Source organism: Amblyraja radiata, chromosome 4 (assembly GCF_010909765.2).
Source record: "Amblyraja radiata isolate CabotCenter1 chromosome 4, sAmbRad1.1.pri, whole genome shotgun sequence".
NCBI classification, from domain to species: domain Eukaryota; kingdom Metazoa; phylum Chordata; class Chondrichthyes; order Rajiformes; family Rajidae; genus Amblyraja; species Amblyraja radiata.
The window spans coordinates 16,365,731-16,380,877 of NC_045959.1; positions in this window are offsets into that span (position 1 = coordinate 16,365,731).

The window sequence follows — 15,147 nt, forward strand, 5'->3', positions numbered from 1 at the left end:
GCTTTCAACTCAGTCTCCAAAGGAGAGTATCAGCAGGTTTTATAACAAGGTGGCTAGAGAATGAGCATACTGGGATTACCTGGATATTATTTTTATCAACCAAAGTCAGAGACATTTACATGCCTTGAAGAGAATTCTCAGCTCACAGCTTATTCCAATGGTGAGAGACATCCGTCAACAATGGAAATGGAAGCACCATAATTGGTACATGTTCCACGCTTAAAGAAAAAGAAGCTACCTTTACTGGGTTGTAATTGGTTTCCTTTTAACCCTTGTTTTAACTCTTTTACCATACAATTTGGCATAATGATATATTGCTGAAGAACTATCTCTGCACGTAACTAAACCGTTCCAGTATAGCTGCAACATTCGCTTCTATCTGACAAAGTTGAATTGTGTTACAGTACACCTTATCCACAAAAAGCTTCAATTATCACCAATTACACCCACTCATGAGAATCAGTGAAGTAATATTACATTTCATGCACAATGACATTTGGTGGATTTCCTCACTAATAATTTGTTCACTCTGCAGTTGGGTTCTGACAGTCTCTCCAGTCCTCATTATAGCCTCACACAAACGAGTTGTTGATTTTCCGTATTGAGGTCAGAGAAACTGCCTTTGATATCAAGAAAGTATTTGAATGAGTGTGGTATCAAGGATCTTAAGCAAAATTGACATTTGGAATCAAGAGGTAAAGCTATTCACTGGCTGGGTGAACACAGCTGACTGTTCCTGAAATATTAAATCATTTTAGTCCAAGACCCAGCCATCTTCAACTGCCTCATTAAAGATTGATTCTCCATGGTAAGATCCAGATGGATGATGACTGTGTTTAGTTCCGTTTGCAAAGCCTTATGCCCCTGTCCCACATAGGAAACCTGAACGTCTTACCTTGCACTACCTGCAACCTCCGGCAACCACCTGCAACCTCCGGCAACCACCTTCAACTAGCAGCGCAACTGGCTAAAACGGAAACCTATTTTTAGTCGCGGCTGGTTTTGAATTTTTTGAAATAATCACCAGAACATAGAAGAAGCGGAAACCACTTTTGACCATTAGGGAGACTGACAAAAACCTCCGGGAACCGCACGGAAACCTTGGGTGGGGCGCAAAGTCTCCAGAGGTTTCCGTTCAGGTTTTCTAAGTGGGACAGGGGCATTAGATATTGAGTCCAGGCAATGTATACAGAAATTGCAGTGATTTGTGGACACAGCTCAGACCATCACACAAACTTCCCTTCTATTGATAGCATTTATACCTCACGCTGCCTTGGCAAGGCCAGCAGCATAATCACGGATGAGTCGCACCCTGGCCATTTCCGCTTCGCCCCTCTCCCAACAGGCAAAAGGTAGAGAAGTGTGAAAACGCACACCTACAGATTCAGGGACAGCTTCTTCCCAGCTGTTATTAGGCAACTGAATCATCCTCCCACAACCAGAGAGCAGTGGTGAACTACTATACCTCATTGGTGACCCTCAGATATCCTTGATCGGACTTTTGCTGGCTTTACCGTGCAGGAAATGATATTGCTTTATCATGCCGTCTCCTTTATCAGCCCTCTCCTCTACTCCCTCTTCACCCATGATTGCGTCCCTAAGTATGGCTCCAACGCCATCATTAAATTTGCCGATGACACCACGGTGGTAGGACTGATCAGGGACAACAACGAATCAGCCTATAGGGAGGAGGTCCAGAACCTGGCAGCCTGGTGTACCAATAATAACCTCGTCCTCAATTCAAAGAAGACGAAGGAAATCATCGTTGACTTCAGGAAGACCAGAGGTGGCAGACATACCCCCATCCACATAAACGGGACTGAGGTGGAACGCGTCTCCAACTACAAATTCCTCGGGGTACACATCTCAGAGGATCTGTCCTGGTCCCTCAATACCACCAAACTGATCAAAAAGGCACAGCAGAGCCTTTACTTTCTGAGGAGGCTTAAGAAAGCTCACCTGTCCCCCCAGATCCTGTCCAACTTCTACCGCTGTACCATCGAAAGCATCCTGACCACCTGCTTCACGGTATGGTACAGCAGCTGCACCACAGCTGACAGGAAGGCACTACAACGGGTGGTGAAAACTGCTCAGCACATCATCGGTGCCCCGCTCCCTGCCATGAATGCCCTCCACTGCAAACGGTGTCTGAGACGGGCCGGGAAAATCATCAAGGACCCCTCTCACCCTAACCATGGACTATTTGCCCTCCTCCCATCAGGGAGGCAGTACAGGAGCCTCAGGTCTCGCACAAGCAGGCTGAGGAACAGCTTTTTCAATAACACCATTACACTGCTGAACTCACAGTCCCGTCGCTAGCTATCTTTTATACTCTCCCATTTGTATACATTTATTTGCCTATGTACCAGTTTAATTCATCCACAGTCCACACATTGTTAACCAGTATTTTTATTGCTACTATCTTGCACTATGACCAGACGCTAAACTGCATTTCGTTGTACCTGTACTCGTATTTTTGCAATGACAATAAAGTTGAATTGAATTGAATTGAATGTTTTGATACACTGTAAATGGCTCAGTTGCAATCAGGTATTGCCTTTCTGCTGACTGGATAGCATGCAACAAAAGCGTTTCACTGTACCTCGGTACAAGTGACAATAAACTAAACTAAATTGAAACTGACGACCCAAATGATATCAACTTTGCACTGATAAGCATTATGCCTGAAGACGGGTCCTGACCTGAAATGTCCGCTGTCCATTCCCTCCACAGATCTTGCTTGAGTCGCTAAGTTCCTCCAGCACCAACACTGCTCGTTCAGAATGGTCGATATTGATTAGCTGAAGTAAGGAGAATTTTATTCATCACCCAAACACCTTAAATGGCATTGCCATCATCAAAAACACAAATATTCTGAAGTTTGATACGTGGGAGAGCCAAACATTGTCCATAAATGTTTGGCAGAAAACGCTGGTGGGTGTTGTGTACAGGCCACCTAACAGTAGTAGTGAAGTTGGAGATGGTATCAAACAGGAAATTAAAAATGCGTGCGACAAAGGCAAAACCGTTATAATGGGTGACTTCAATCTACATATAGATTGGGTGAATCAAATTGGCAGGAGTGCTGAGGAAGAGGAATTTTTGGAATGTATGCGGGATAGTTATCTAAATCAACATGTAGAGGAACCAACGAGAGAGCAGGCTATTTTAGACTGGGATTTGAGTAATGAGGAAGGGTTAGTTAGCAGTCTTGTTGTACGTGCCCCCTTGGGCAAGAGTGACCATAATATGGTTGAGTTCTTCATTAGGATGGAGAGTGACATTGTTAATTCAGAAACAATGGTTCTGAACTTAAAGAAAGGTAACTTTGAGGGTATGAGACGTGAATTGGCCAAGATTGACTGGCAATTAATTCTAAAAGGGTTGACGGTGGATATGCAATGGAAGACATTTAAAGACTGCATGGATGAACTACAAAAATTGTTCATCCCAGTTTGGCAAAAGAATAAATCAGGGAAGGTAGTGCATCCGTGGATAACAAGGGAAATCAGGGATAGTATCAAAGCGAAGGATGATGCGTACAAATTAGCCAGAAAAAGCAGCATACCGGAGGACTGGGAGAAATTCAGAGACCAGCAGAGGAGGACAAAGGGCTTAATTAGGAAAGGAAAAATAGATTATGAAAGAAAACTGGCAGGGAACATAAAAACTGACTGCAAAAGTTTTTATAGATATGTGAAAAGAAAGAGATTAGTTAAAACAAATGTAGGTCCCTTGCTGTCAGAAACAGGTGAGTTGATCATGGGGAACAAGGATATGGCGGACCAATTGAATAACTACTTTGGTTCCGTCTTCACTAAGGAAGACATAAATAATCTGCCGGAAATAGCAGGGGACCGCGGGTCAAAGGAGTTGGAGGAATTGAGTGAAATCCAGGTTAGCCGGGAAGTGGTGTTGGGTAAATTAAATGGATTAAAGGCCGATAAATCCCCAGGGCCAGATAGGCTGCATCCCAGAGTACTTAAGGAAGTAGCTCCAGAAATAGTGGATGTATTAGTAATAATCTTTCAAAACTCTTTAGATTCTGGAGTAGTTCCTGAGGATTGGCGGGTAGCAAACGTAACCCCACTTTTTAAGAAGGGAGGGAGAGAGAAAACGGGGAATTACAGACCAGTTAGTCTAACATCGGTAGTGGGGAAACTGCTAGAGTCAGTTATTAAAGATGGGATAGCAGCACATTTGGAAAGTGGTGAAATCATTGGACAAAGTCAGCATGGATTTACAAAAGGTAAATCATGTCTGACGAATCTTATAGAATTCTTCGAGGATGTAACTAGTAGCGTGGATAGGGGAGAACCAGTGGATGTGGTGTATCTGGACTTCCAGAAGGCTTTCGACAAGGTCCCACATAAGAGATTAGTTTACAAACTTAAAGCACACGGCATTGGGGGTTCAGTATTGATGTGGATAGAGAACTGGCTGGCAAACAGGAAGCAAAGAGTAGGAGTAAACGGGTCCTTTTCACAATGGCAGGCAGTGACTAGTGGGGTACCGCAAGGCTCAGTGCTGGGACCCCAGCTATTTACAATATATATTAATGATCTGGATGAGGGAATTGAAGGCAATATCTCCAAGTTTGCGGATGACACTAAGCTGGGGGGCAGTGTTAGCTGTGAGGAGGATGCTAGGAGACTGCAAGGTGACTTGGATAGGCTGGGTGAGTGGGCAAATGTTTGGCAGATGCAGTATAATGTGGATAAATGTGAGGTTATCCATTTTGGTGGCAAAAACAGGAAAGCAGACTATTATTTAAATGGTGGCCGACTAGGAAAAGGGGAGATGCAGCGAGACCTGGGTGTCATGGTACACCAGTCATTGAAAGTGGGCAGCAGGCAGTGAAGAAAGCGAATGGTATGTTAGCTTTCATAGCAAAAGGATTTGAGTATAGGAGCAGGGAGGTTCTACTGCAGTTGTACAGGGTCTTGGTGAGACCACACCTGGAGTATTGCGTACAGTTTTGGTCTCCAAATCTGAGGAAGGACATTATTGCCATAGAGGGAGTGCAGAGAAGGTTCACCAGACTGATTCCTGGGATGTCAGGACTGTCTTATGAAGAAAGACTGGATAGACTTGGTTTATACTCTCTAGAATTTAGGAGATTGAGAGGGGATCTTATAGAAACTTACAAAATTCTTAAGGGGTTGGACAGGCTAGATGCAGGAAGATTGCTCCCAATGTTGGGGAAGTCCAGGACAAGGGGTCACAGCTTAAGGATAAGGGGGAAATCCTTTAAAACCGAGATGAGAAGAACTTTTTTCACACAGAGAGTGGTGAATCTCTGGAACTCCCTGCCACAGAGGGTAGTCGAGGCCAGTTCATTGGCTATATTTAAGAGGGAGTTAGATGTGGCTCTTGTGGCTAAGGGGATCAGAGGGTATGGAGAAAAGGCAGGTACGGGATACTGAGTTGGATGATCAGCCATGATCATATTGAATGGCGGTGCAGGCTCGAAGGGCCGAATGGCCTACTCCTGCACCTAATTTCTGTTTCTATGTTTCTATAAACATAACTTGACTTGCCACAAATACAATGGCTAGCAGAGAATGGGTATCCTGCAGAGATCTACCACCTGACACCCCAAGGTACATTGGTACACATGGCAATAAAGTACCATTGACCATCCCTCTAAATATGCACTCCCCAAAATGAGTATGCTGCAGCTATAGTCTGCTATAGCAAATAAAACCCAAAACAAAGGTGCTTTTCCCTCCATCTGCCCAATCCAGTTATACTCTATTCCCTCCCATCTCTAATAACTTAATACTTTATAAACATGTTTGAGGAAACTGTAAAATACTTTTAAAAATATGCCTCCATACTTTTGCTCCTATTGGCAATGTTCAAGTTACTAAACTAATCTCAAATTTGTGGAGTCTAGGATAACCCAAGGTAAACCTGTAGACCCTACTTTCCATTCTCTGTGCTGTTTTATTACCTTTCATCTTTAAGATAACTAAATGTCTTTGAAGCTCGCTCACCTCACTTCCCATTCCTTATCTTTGCAACTCCTCCAATTGCTTCTGATCTGATTGTAATCTATTTTTCCTTACTACTGTATGAATAAATATCCAATAAAGGCAAAACACAGAAAGGAATATATTGTATGTAAATTAACAACTTTGTGGTTATAATAATATATGGGCAACAAATCCTGGAACTTAGCTAAGTATGTGAACCAAATATAGTCTACCACACCAACTAATTCCCTTGCTATTTTTAAATGGGATGTACTTTTTGCGATACCAAAAACATGAGTTCTTCCTCATAACTTGTTTGTGCATTTTCAGCACTTTTTTATTGCTTAAAGGTTTTCAGTACGCCACCCAACCTTAAAATATCCTGTTTAAAAATGTGTCCTTTTACTTTCCTTAAAGATCATTCTGAAGTACATGTGTGCATTGAGCAACAGGGGAAAATCATTATTTTGAAAGCGAAAAGATTTTCTGGTGTTGATGCTTTCTCTTCCCTTTGTCCTTCCTTTCAAAAAATGGACAGATCTCTTTGTCAGTCTCGGTACAAAAGCTATGATAATATCATTAAAGACTCACACCAGCCTGCCTGCAGTCATCTTGCTACCACCGGGGAGAAGGTATGGGAGCCTGAAAACCATGACCTGCAGGTTCAAGAACAGCTTCTTCCCAGCAACCGTCAGATACATATTTTGATTTTGCACTAGTATGACTGGGTTTCTCTAAATTATTGATAATTAAATGTTTGTATTATTTATTATTGTATATTAATACATGTGTAATTGGGCTAAGGTGCATGAAAAGCTGCAACAAGTAAGAATTTATTAGTTCTGATACCAGTACATTTGACAATTGAACACTCTGGAGTCTTGACTCTTGACGGTGTGTTACCCTGACTTACTTTTGTGTGGAGAAAAACTTGATCTATGTGATGCAAGGCCAGGTCATTTAGCTATTGTTATGAGTTTTGCATCATGTAGTGCATAATGTATTGAATTGTCTTAGAGGTCAGAACTAAATGTCAAACCCCAACAGCAAGTGAGAGGCAGCTTCCTTTCATATTGTGCCTCATTTTACTTTAGTTGATACTTAGGGTCCAGAGTTACTTGTTTGATTTGGCTATCAGAATAAAGAAACTATGACACCAAGGAAAATTATCTAGAAGTAAAATTTATTCTTGCATCATACCCCACCCAAAGTCCCACAATGAAACATTTAACTCACTCTGAATTTTAGGGGGCCTCCTGAATTTAAATTGAAAATACTTACTGATCCTTTTGTATGTATTCTAATCTTCGACATCACATTCCTCAATAATTCTCTTGTCCTTGTCCTGCAATCCCACAGCAAACCTATAAAGAACACTAGATTTACTTTTTTTCCAAATTGGGCACTTTTCTTCACCCCGTCTTCTTCATTGAGCCTTCTCCATCATAAAATGACGGTTGAATGAACCGTCAACCTCTTTGTTCTCTTGGCCATACAATGTCTGAAGGAAAGGTAAACAAAAATCAGAATTACATAAAACAACAACTCAAAAAAGGGCAAAGACCTACCCATTTAAAATAGGAAAAGCGGGCAATTAAAGTTCTAAGTTTAGCAACTGAGAAAAATGAAAAACATCAATAGGCAGGCAGTACAATGTACCAGCGATAGAAAGATAGAGAAAAGGGGATCAATGAAACCATTACAAATATTACCTGACATTTTAATCTCTCTACTGGAAGTGAAAGTTGAGATTGCTCTCACAGGATCCACCTTCTTCAGCATCTGATCAAACACGATCAAAGAATTTTGAATATTGTTGGTTTGCTGATTTGCTCATATATCCCAATTTTCAAATGTCCCATCTGTATGAGAAAAATGTGATATATTCACTTATATACAGTACAGTATGTGGGGTGGGAGATTGCAACCTTCACGTGGTCCACCCCGTTTCAACAAATGCAATCAACCCGACGTGCACAAACAAAAGATCAATTAGAACAAGTTGCCCGACAACTTTAGGCTGTGCACGCCATATGCAAGAAGATGCAGAAGTACAGTATGTGTGACAATAGTGTAACATATATATTAGAGAAAATTGAAATCTCCAATGTTAGGTAACCGAGCTACAAAACCCAACCCCCTTCCCACATCTTTATCCAGTGCCCCACCTGGATGTGCACCAACATCTTCATTTCCTCTTCCTCTGGCCTCACATGCTGCACCTCTTCTATCCTAATCTCCCACTTTATCTGTCATCTGCCTTGTCAACATCTGCAATCAACCACCCCCTCAACCATATCCAACTATCACTCGACAGACTTTGTCCTGCCCCCACCTGTCTTATAACTTTCTCCCATTCCCTTCTACAACCAGTCTGAAGAAGGGCCCCAACCCAAACGTGCCTTGTCCATGTTCTCAGGTGATGCTGCCTGACCCACTTATTTACTCCAGCTCCTTGCGACTTTTTCTTGTAAAACAACATCTGTTGTTCTTTGTGTTGCCATGAATTATACATTTTTCTCCACATTGAATGGAAAATCATTGAAGTAAAAACCTGCGAAGAAATCAGCTTAGAAATACATCAGTAATTTATGGAAAATATTAAAAACCTGGTAAGAAATCATCATAGAAATATTTATCAATAATGTGTATTATATTAAAATTAGATACAATCATTCACAATTAGCAGTGCAGAAGGAGGCTATTGGCAGCAGAGCAGGGAATAAAGGGCCTGTCCCGCTTACGCAACTTTGGCTCGCAAATTACGCGACCTCGTGGTCGCTTGAGGCGTACGGGCACCGTATGGCCGCGCGGGGCCGGTCCCACTTAGAACCGCGGAGTTGTGCGGGGCTCCGAAATTTTGGTAGTGGCCGAAATCTTTGCGCGCCAACGGTCTGTCGGCACGCAGGCGCATTGCGGTCGTACGCAGCATCTTGACGTCATACGCCTAGCATGTGGCGTTGCGCGATGACGTCACCGCCCGGCGTGGCCTTGCATGATGACGTCACCGCCCGACGCCGTGCGACGCCCAAATTCAGTTGGCCCGCCTCCTGCCCAGCTGATTGGTGAGTATGACGCAAATGAGTCACGTGCTAACTTAGCGCGTACTTAGCGCGAACTTCGCGTGAATTCCACTTCCGTTTGGTCGTGCCAAATGCATGCAAGTGGGACAGGCCCTTAAGTTTCATTCAAATCTGGGTGTGTCTCATTCGTAATTTGTGATTTTGTCCACTGAAGTAATGGCAGGCAAGTTGTCATAGTGTCTCTCTTACAGGATGTGGGAAGTCAGGGACACTGCTGATGCCTCTGACAACTACATCTGCGGAAATTATGTCCACGTGCAGCTCCTGAAGGACCGTGTTAGGAAACTGGAGCAGCAGCTGGATGACCTCAGGATCATCCGACAAACCATGTGTTTCCTGGACAAGACCTACAGTGAGGTTGTCACACCAAGGATACAGAAAGAGCAAAGGTGGGTTACAACGAGGAAGAGAAGTAAACATGGAGTGCAGGAGCCCCCAGTGGCTGTACCTATTGAAAACAGATCTGTGGATGATGCAGTCAACCTGGGCCTGCACTTCATCCTCCAGCACCTAGACCGCCAAAGGACCTATGCAAGGATTTTGTTTGTTGATTTTACCTCTGCATTCGGGATGGAAGATTGCAACGTTCACGTGGTCCCCCCTGTTTCGACTAATGCAATTAACTCGGTGCACAAACGGAAGATCAAATAGAACAAGTTGTCCAACAACTTTAGGCTGTGCACGCCACACAAAAGAAGAAGAAGCTCTGCATTCAACACCATTGTGCCAGAGCTACTAAACTCCAAACTTTTCAAGTTGACTGTGCCTGAACCCCTCCGTATGTGGATCACCAGCTTCCCGACAGACAGGAAGCAGCATGTGCGGCTGGGAAAGCATATCTCGGACCCGCAAACATTCAGCATAGGAGCAGCGCAAGTCTGCGTACTCTCCCCTCTCTTCTACTCTCTCTACACCAATGACTGCACCTCCACTAACTCCTCTGTCAGGCTTCTCAAGTTTGCGGACGACACAACCCTGATTGGACTGATCCAGGATAAGGAGTGACACAGCTGGCGTCCTGGTGCCGTCGCAACAACCTGGAACTCAATGCTCTTAAGACAGTGGAATTGGTTGTAGAATTTAGGAGAACTTCCCCTCCCCTCACCCCACTCACCATCAACAACACCACAGTCACATCTGTAGAGTATTTTAAGTTCCTGGGACCATCATCTCCAAGGACCTTAAATGGGGGGCTACCATCGACTCCACATTAAAACTGTGTGCCTGCCGCCTGCCGTCTGTCCGTCCGGCTGCCGGCTGCCTTTCTTCCTTTTGATTCGTTCCATTGTGTGATGTCACAATGCCCAATGTTCACATATGTCCAATCGGAATGGATCCATTTACATATGCCTTTGCAGGAGCCCCAGCCCATGGTGAACGTTCACATTGCCCAATGCTCAAAGACATTCTTGCCATAGAGGGAGTACAGAGAAGGTTCACCAGACTGATTCCTGAGATGTCAGGACTTTCATATGAAGAAAGACGGGATAGACTCGGCTTGTACTCGCTAGATTTTAGAAGATTGAGGGGGGATCTTATAGAAACCGATGTTGGGGAAGTCCAGAACAAGGGGTCACAGTTTAAGGATAAGGGAGAAATCTTCTAGGACCGAGATGAGAAAAACATTTTACACACAGAGAGTGGAGAATCTCTGGAATTCACTGCCACAGAAGGTATGGCTATATTTAAGAGGGAGTTAGATGTGGCCCTTGTGGCTAAAGGGATCAGGAGGTGTGGAGAGAAGGCAGGTACAGGATACTGAGTTGGATGATCAGCCATGATCATATTGACTGGAGGTGCAGGCTCGAAGGGCCGAATGGCCTACTCCTGCACCTGATTTCTATGTTTCTAAGTTTCTCTCTTCTCACCCCTCTCCCTCTCCCACCCATCCCTCTCTCCCCCACCCCCTTCACTCTCTACCCTATCCCCTTCCCTCTCTCTCCCCCCGCCCCCTTCCCCCTACCCCTCTGTCCCTCTTCCACCACTCCCCCTACCCATCCCTCCCCACTCTTCCACTTCTCTCCCTCACCCCACCCCTTTCCCTCCCCCACCCCTCTCTCTCCCCCTCCCTCCCCTCCCACTATCCCTCCCCACTCTTTCCCCCCTCTCCCCCCACCTCTCTCCCCCTCCCTCCACACTCTTCCCCCTCCCTCCACACTCTTACCCTCCCTCCTCCTCTCCATCCCTCCCCCCCACATCTCTCTCCCCTCCGCATCCCTCTCTCCTCCCTCTCTTCCACTTCACTTCTCTCCCCCCTCCCCCCTCCCCTCTCCCTCCCCCCTCCACTCTCCCTCCCCACTCTTTCCCCCCTCTCCACCCACCCCTCTCCCCTTCCCTCACTCCTCCCCTCCCTCCCCATCCCCCCCCTCACCCACATCTCTCTCCCCATCCCCCTCTCTCACCCCCTACCCCGCTCTCCTTTCCATCCCAAATCTGTCCCGTTTCCTCCTCCTCCTCTCCCCTCTTCTCACCCCCCCTCCCCCCACCCGTGTGTTTGGGGGGTGGTTAATGTGAGTGTGATGCCTCAGCCCCCCCCCCCCCCCCGCAAACGCCGTTGGGGAAACAGACCCAACGGGTCTGCACTTGGTCTAGTATATTCTATTTCCGAGGAACCTACTAATTAAGATTGCCAAAATAAACAACAAAACATCAAAGCTCACAAATGTAAAGATGGACACACACCCAATGTTAAACACTGCAGCTTTAGCCCTATGTTCATCCAGGTTTGCCTGCTCTACCTGAGGACACTCAAGTCATATCATATGGCTACATGATGGATGTGGATTACTCATCCACAATCTGTGGTTGTTGAAACCTGATTAATACTTAACCTTTTTATAAGGTACAACAGTTCTTAAAAACATAGACGTATTTTTCAATGGTTGATCAATTTTCTATTCCCTTAATTAGCCCTCTGCTCAAATGCAGAGATTTCCTACAAAAATAGAATTTATGGCTGACAGCATTTGGCACCATTGATATTGCTACAGATGTTACATGCAGTCACAACATGCCAAATAAAAGCTATCCCTGCCTTCTATCCATATGCACTATCTGGCAAAATGCCTGTAAGATCCAATGACAATGACAAACATTTAGAAGAGTCAGACAGCTAACATGCACTATATGAGTATCAGGCAGTTGACCATCCAATTTTACTGAGGAACAGCTTTCAGCCCTCCATGGAATCAATAATTACACACTATTACTAGCTAGAACTAACCCCAGGCAATAAAATGGCAGAAACTAGGCATCAAATAGACAGTGAGGAATTGTCCCTAGGGAGATGTCAGCGTCTGGCTCAGTGCATAGGGGAGACCCTGACCAGTGTGAAAGTTTGATTCAGCAGATGGAACTTCAGGACTGCTATGCAATTGTGAAAGTCAGGTGTAAACAATGGCTGATTTCTGGATATGCCCTAAACCCTACAATGCACGCTGCATGATTTGGCAGTGCAAAGCAAAAATCAGTTTAAGAACTGCAGCTGCTGGAAAAATCAAAGGCAGACAAAATAGCTGGAGAAACTCAGCGGGTGAGGCAGCATCTATCAGTGGTCTTTTCAGATTACAGGGAAGAAGATTTTGAAAGGTTAGACTGGAGGCAAGACAATGAAGACGCAACTAGTGAAAATGAAAATATCTGATGTTCGCATTCCAGTGGATTTTTCATAGAATTCTTTGTGTAGCACTTTTGGTGTTTGCCCAAGCAGGATCATGGTTTGTTCTATAATTCAGAGCATTAATCTTCAAATCCCAGAAAAGTGGAGTCATGCCAGATAACACTGCATTTATACAGTACCTAAACATAGTAAGAAGGGGTTTTGTGGGAGCATTATGGGAGCTTTGTGAGAACCAACAAACCCCACAGCCCAAAAATAAATAATATTCCAAGGATTTTTCAGGACATGTTAAATTTAAACAAGAGGAATTAATAAATGATTTAGAATATATTCTATTAGATTTGTCTACCTTTATTTACCACATCGTTTTAGGCAATATTGTGGTTAATCTTAGAATAAACATAATCTGCCATATAAATAATGTTTGGTAATGTTGATGGTGGGTATATTCCACATTGCAAGCTTCATATTCCTGCTCTATGGCTGCATTGCAACTGATTCATTTGGGAATGAAATGTCAGCTATTTGCAGGTGTGCCAGCTCTGAATGCAATTACAGCTTAGCATGAGTCCTCCCAGGCAATATGAAACAGGCACGCGGGCAATATGAAACAGGCGCGCAGATCTGGCTGTGTACCCCGTACCAACCCATATGGCTGCATGATGGATGTGGATTACTCGTCCACAATCTGTGGTTGTTGAAACCTGATTAAGTATTTAATAATAATAATAATAATAAATACTTTATTGATCCCCTCAGGGAAATTCAGATGTCCAGAAGCTCCCAACCAACAAACCCACAGATTCAAAACGAACGCAGACAGAAAATACATAGAATACAATGTGGACACTACCTGAGAGCAATAAATACTTAAAAAGACCAATAATTAACAGTTAAAAATTAAAAATTGCAAAATGCATCCCCCTACAGCCTAGCGGTCCGAATTATAAAATCTAATGGCTGCAGGGGTGAAGGATCTCCTGAACCGCTCCGTTCTACAGGGCAGGGAGAGGAGCCGGTTGTTGTTCCGAGTGCTCTTTTGACTCTCCAGAATTACTTAACCTCTTTATAAGGTACAACAGTTCTTAAAAACATAGACGTATTTTTCAAAAACACCATAAAGCAGTACTTTCAATGGCTGATCAATTTTCGATTCCCTTAATTGGCCCTCTGCTCAAATGCAGAGATTTCTTACAACATAGAATTTATGGCTGACAGCAGTTGGCACCAGTTACTGGCAAGCATGTGATTCTGCAATGATCCTAAAATAATAGTACACTGACTGTGCTATTTTCTAGTTATCAAATGGGGACAATCATTTGGCACATTTGCAATAATCATGTTAAATTCAGTGCTTCTTGAAGATACCATTACTCAGCAACAAAACTAAGCAGACGTTTGCTGCGATAATGAAAAATAAATAACATCTATCAATTCAGCTGGAAATAACATACAGCGTTAATTTCCCAGAGTTGATTTCATCCCAAAGGTCCAAATGAGCATTACCTTGATATTTCAACAACAAAAATAACATCACAGATTGTGTTCAATATCCATAATTTTCTTTATAATCCATCAGTGGTTTCTGTGAGCCCACACAAAAAAATCCTTCAGCCTAGTGATAGCGTTACAACCTGTATTTGCATTTACATACCAAACGGCTTGCAAAAAGAAAAACAAGATTTAAATATATACATTTTAAAAATGTGTTGTTAGAGAAACACATGGTAAATCAATTCAAGTAAAGAGCAAGGATTTTTTTTGACACGTTGACAAATTCCAAATCCCTAACATTTATTCTTTAGCTTCCTTTCATTTTGGTCTTTATTTGCCATTTTTCCTTTTTGTCTCTTTTCCACTGGTAATCACCTCCACCAATACTACTGCCAAAATCTGTACATACTGTAGTTTAAAGGTCAGTTGACTTTAAAAACCCTGCAGCCAGGGTTTAATCAGTAAAAGCATTTATTTGATGAGTTTTCAATTTAACTGACTCTTCCCCTTAACTTGAAACTAAGTGATGAGAAACATCAGCACATAATCCAATGCACAAAAATAATTTGCAGAATGAAAAAATTAAAATGCTAAATTAATATTTCAGATCCCAACTGCAACAATCAATATACGTAGGACATTGTTTGATGCTGTGTGGTCCTTGGACAATGCACTTTAGAATCTTGAACCAAACGGAAGTACTGGTGTAACTCAGCAGATCAGATAGTATCTGTAGGGGGAAGTGGACAGACTATAGAAGGATCGCAAAGATGGATCTGAAGAAAGGTTCTGCCCCATTATGTAATCTGTCTATTACCCACCAGAAGTGCTACCTGACCCGCTGAATTCCACCAGCACTTTGTATCTGGACTTTAGAATCTTATTGTAAATGGAGTGATTTGCCTTCTGTTGTTTCATGGCAGTTGACCTTCAGGGGAAGTGTTCTTGAGAAAAGAAGAGGAGAAATCGCCTC